This window comes from Staurois parvus, unplaced genomic scaffold (genome assembly GCF_062004578.1).
Source record: "Staurois parvus isolate SC_StPar_1 unplaced genomic scaffold, SC_StPar_1.0 ptg000661l, whole genome shotgun sequence".
Lineage (NCBI taxonomy): Eukaryota > Metazoa > Chordata > Amphibia > Anura > Ranidae > Staurois > Staurois parvus.
Genome location: NW_028318457.1, coordinates 1,115,421 through 1,120,782, shown reverse-complemented (window position 1 = coordinate 1,120,782; position 5,362 = coordinate 1,115,421). Strand labels below are relative to the sequence as shown.

Below are 5,362 nucleotides of genomic sequence, written 5' to 3'. Positions count from 1 at the left end.
CATGATATGCACTTTTGTGTAAAATTGGACAATCAGTCATCCTATTTTCTCATAGTGTGTACTAGACTTAGGTTTTTAAGGCATGGAGGAGATCAGCTATGGGGAAAGATTAGAGGAACTGAATTTATTCTCTCTTGAGAAGAGGAGATTAAGGGGGGATATGATCAACATGTATATTTTACATCAGTGGTTCATATAGTGAACTTGGTGTGGAGTTATTCACCCTGAGGTCATCACAGAGGACAAGGGGGCACTCTTTACATCTGGAGGAAAAGAAATGTAATCTTCAAACACGGAAAGGTTTCTTCACAGTGAGAGCTGTGAAAATGTGGAATAGACTCCCTGGAGAGTTGGTTCTGGACAGCTCAGTGGATTGCTTTAACCTCCTCACACCCGCCATATAAGGTAATGATGGGCGCAAGGCGGATCTCTTGATCTGGGAGGATGTCATATGACATCCTCCCACTCTAACTGGGCGTTTGCGGCTCCGGGTGCGCGCACTGCGGCGATTGCTGGTGCGTTGTGTCCCTCAGACACAGCGGATCACCAATCAATGGAAAGAGCTGAAGATGTCGGCTCAGTCATGTGATCAGCTGTGTCCAATCACAGCGGATCGCATGTAAATAAGGAAATGTCGGTTATCGGCATTTCTTTCCTCACGAGCTGTCCACTGGGACAGCTTGAGAGGAGAGGAGAGCCTGTAATCGGCAATCTTCAGAGGGGACATCTACACTGATCATCAGGGCACTGATGATCAGTGTGCCTTGATGATCAGTGTAGCCCCAGCAGTGCCACCTGTCACTGCCCATCAATGCCAGCTGTCAGTGCTCATCAATGCCACCTGCCAGTGCCCATCAGTGCCACATCAATGCCACATATCAGTGCCCATATGAGCTGCTTTTCAGAGCCACCTATCAGTGCCCATAAGTGCTGCCTATCAGTGCCGCCTAACTGTGCCAGTCAGTGCCAACTGTCAGTGCCATATACGAGTGCTGTCTTTCAGTGCCCATCAGTGATGCCTGTCACTGCCCATCAGAGCCACCTACAAGTTCCTCCTCATCAGTGCCACCTATCAGTGCAGCCTATCAGTTCCCATCACTGCAGAGTCATTAGCGCACATCAGTGAAGGAGAAAAATCACTTATTTACAAATTTTATAACAAATACTAAGAAAAAAACTTTTTTTTTTCACAATTTTCAGTTGTTTTTGGTTTGTTTAGCAAAAAATAAAAAACCCAGAGGTAATTAAATACCCCCAAAATAAAGCTCTATCTGTCTCAAAAAAATGATAAAAATTTTATATGGGTACAGTGTTGCATGACCGCGCAATTGTCATTCAAAGTGTGACAGCACTGAAAGCTGAAAATTGGCCTGGGCAGGAAGGGGGTATAAGTGCCCTGTAGGCAAGTGGTAAAAAAGGCCTGGATTCTTTCTTGGATACACAGAATATAACTGGATACTAACATTTATAGGTAAAGTTGATCCAGGAAATATCCGATTGCCTCTCGGGATCAGAAAGGAATTTTTCCCCTGCAGGAGCAAATTGGATCATGCTTTGCTGGGTTTTTTGCCTTCCTCTGGATCAGCTGTGGGTATAGGATTATAACTTTTTTTTTTAATGGTTGAACTGGATGGACTTTTGTCTTTTTCAGCCAGGCTATGTAACTATGCCACATTAATTATTATATTGTTTGTGGCAAATTAACAGCAAAAGGATCTTTAAAAAAAAACTACTCACCTGCATCCACACCGTCATTTCCTCTTTGGCCTAAATGCTGAAGAATGTTGCTGTCCAGCTCTCAGGTTAGGCCCCATGCACACTTGAGCTCAAAAAATACTGCCATTTACAGGCATTTGAGCTTTCTTTTTTCAGCCTCCAGACACCCCTCCATGTTAACCTAAGTGGCCATGTACACATAGGAGTTTAGAGGAAGGAGCGTTTAGAGGTCAAAAAAGAAAAACCCATATCCTGTACGTTCAGGAGAGGAACTTTGGAGCATAAAAAAGCACAAAAGAGCCTAAACATGCATTATTATTATTATACAGGATTTATATAGCACCAACAGTTTGCGCAGCGCTTTACAATAGAATGGGGTACAATTACAATACATTTCAGTACAGAAGGAGTAGGAGGGCCCTGCTCGTGGAGCTTACAATCTAAAGGAAGGGGGAGGAGATACAAAAGGTGATAGCTGTAGGCGATGTTCTGATGGAGGTGGCTCAAGTACAGTTCTTAGGCGGAGGTGGGGTAGGCTTCCCTGAATCTGTTAGTTGTCAAAGATCGCCTAATGGCCGACGGGGTGGGGGCTGACTGGACATACTGAGGTAGGGAGTTCCAGAGGATGGGAGAGGCTCTGGAGAAGTCCTGGAGGCGAGCATGGGAGGAGGTGATGAGGGAGCTAGAGAGGAAGATGTCTTGGGAGGAGCAGAGTAGGCGATTTGGGCGATATCTAGCCACGTTCTACCATTTTTTCCTTCACGTGAAACCTGGAACTGACTCCGCTGGTGTGCTAGGTCCATTTGAATACATGGAAAACGCTTTGCATGCATTTCTGATGATGAAAAAAGGCTCTGGACAGCATTTGGATATGGAACAATTAAAAAACACTTCTAAACGCAAACGCTTATAAACGTGGTTAACCACGTTTACGCGCATTTGGCATTTGAAACGCTGATAAAATCAATTTTTTTTTTTTTTTAAGTCCGCAAACGTGCAAACTAGAACAAAAAACCCGTAAGTGATCACAAAAAAAGTGCAAGTGCGAACACCACACAAAAAAGTGCACTTAGGGGTGTGCTTTGCCCTTCCCCCGAAGGAGATGGACCACTACCCTGATCCCCCGGGGCACGAAGCTCCTGACAGGGACAAGGTTCCCATTTGGTCCTCCTGGCCAAAAGGCCTGGTGGACCACCGTTCCTTGTGTCCAGCCGAAGCCGGACACCCAGTATTTGGTCAGGGGGCTCTCCCGAAGAGAAAACCCCCTAGGGATCAGGGGAGGAAGGAACCAAAAGGCCACACATCCTCCCCCTAGACTTCAGGGCAGGCCCAAGGACCCACACCCTCCATCCTGTGAAAAACACACACATAAGCAAGAAAAAGTGACAAAACGTGGGAGTGAATAAATTAAATAGATAGAAAATAAAAAAGTGGACCGTGCCCTGAGGCCTGTAGCAAAAATTGCCCTGGTCCTAGTCAAAAGGCCTGGTCCTAAGGGCACTTGTGCAAAAAGAGTGAAAAACAGTGGCCTTGTGCCATCTTCACACTGTGGGGTCCCACACCCAGGTGTTACTAGTGGCACCCCTGAGGGCGTCTACTCAGGGGGCACTGAGTTTGCGGACTTTCTGCCTTCCCAGCCCCTGGCCAGACAAGGTAGATCCGTCCAAATCAGGAGGTACTGGGTCCTTCAGACGTTCCAAAGGGGAATTACTCCCAGGCCCCAGCTACATGTGGGCGTCCCGGTTTCTGTTCCCCCCGTAATAGCCATCCAGACCCCCATCATACCAGTGAAGGTACTATACAACAGCCATCCCCGCAAAGCTAGAATGGCCGGGAGCACCCCCACTGGACACTGATAAGAACAGATACTACACTTGATCTTAGCTAAAAGGCCGAGAAGCGATAAAATCTATTTTTTTTTTTTGATTGAAAAGATACTTTTATTGCAGAAGCATCAAAAACAACATGTTACGTGTAATCGGGGTACATCTCACCCTGTACTGCGACGCAGCGCACCACATAGCAATACAGTTCCAAGCATACGATAAATACAGTCAGGCAAATAAATACATTCGCTCAGCGGTATGATGCCTGACGTGATGTGCACAGAGGATGAATCCCCGGAATCTATTCCTGAACACAAGCTTGGTGTGTTCAAAAAAACGACTGTAAACTCAACTGCCTGTAAACAAATATCTGTACATAGACACATAGGAAAACATTAGGGAGAATTCAGGGGCTGCTGAAAAAAAATGCTGAACAGCTCCTGAACGTGAGTTTATTAGCTGTAGTGTACATGAAGCCTAAAGGTCTCTAAGGACTTTCATGCTACAGATCTTCTGTTTATTTATGTGGAGGACAAGTGGTAGAGTTGGCATCTTACTATGAACTTGTAACTGAAGTTTTTAAATTGAAGTAATAAAGATATGTAAATCTTTTTAACATTCTTTGCTGTGTATATACTTTACTATGGGGGGGGGGGATTTAAAGTCCCAGTATATGTATTCTTTTATGTTGTTTCATATAGGGATGATACCCTCCAATGGTACAATTTGTAACTAACACTATTGCCCCACATACACTCCTCTTACACAATCTTTAAAATGTTATAGTCATGAAGGGATTAAAAAAACACCTTTGCTGCAATATGCACCTTCACTCCGGTGCTACCTCACACAGTATTTCTTTTCTGCCACTACATGTCTTTCTTTTCTGCCACTACATGTCCTCAATCTTGAAGAATCAATGATGGCCATCATCTTTCAACCCACTTCCTCTGAGCCAAGGCTGTCATGTACCAGCCCCCAGCATGTACCATACAAGTCTATGGAAATACAACAAAGAAAATAATTCAGTGCCTCTAAATATAAATTATTACACGCTTAAAGCATGTGCTAAACACAACATTCATAATGTGCAAAAAGCATCCACAATACTCAAAAATGAAAAACAAATCAGTGTAAATAAAGTCCAATGCAAAAAAATTTCGAAATATATGATAAATATCACCGCAGAGAAAGTGTCTTCCACCAACTAATGGAAATCCTCTCCACCACACATGAGCAATAGAGCTAAAATGTACTCACTGACATTAAAGCTGGCAGAGGAAAGCAGAAACTGCGTATTTTTGTCAACAGGATCCTTCACGTTGTCAACCAGCTCCATTCTTACAATGGGGACACCCTGCAGTACCGCTTCTCATCAGTGGGGATCATCAGAAGGTTTGCTTGATACTGTCTGGGAATACAAGCAGTGGACCACATAGGATGTATGTTAATTAAAAAGTAGAAATTTCACATAAAAAAGCAAATGGTTTCATCCAAACATCCAAATGCCAGTAAAATGATTGTCATGACAAATAAAACAGTGCACTTGCAGAGAAAGCCGCCAGTTCCAGACATGTAAGTGCCAGTGAGACGTTAGTGTAGATCCTGCCCCAACCAGTTTCATGTGAATGCATGTCTTCAGGGGATGCTAGTGCATTCGCATGAAATCAACTGAGGCAGGATCTACACTGACGTCCAGGGGCGGACTGACAACTCATGGGGCCCCCCCGGGCAATAGGGATCATGGGGCCCCTGTGTCCTTGCCCACACTCAAAAAAACCTATAAAAAAGGTACCAGGGGCATTTCATGGGGCCTCCTA

The 5,362-nt window shown here is 44.5% G+C and overlaps 1 pseudogene; it reads right to left on the bottom strand.

The window, feature by feature from the left end:
- Positions 1-3,460: 3,460 nt before the first annotated feature.
- Positions 3,461-3,620, bottom strand: LOC149448732 (U2 spliceosomal RNA; annotated as a pseudogene).
- Positions 3,621-5,362: the final 1,742 nt, after the last annotated feature.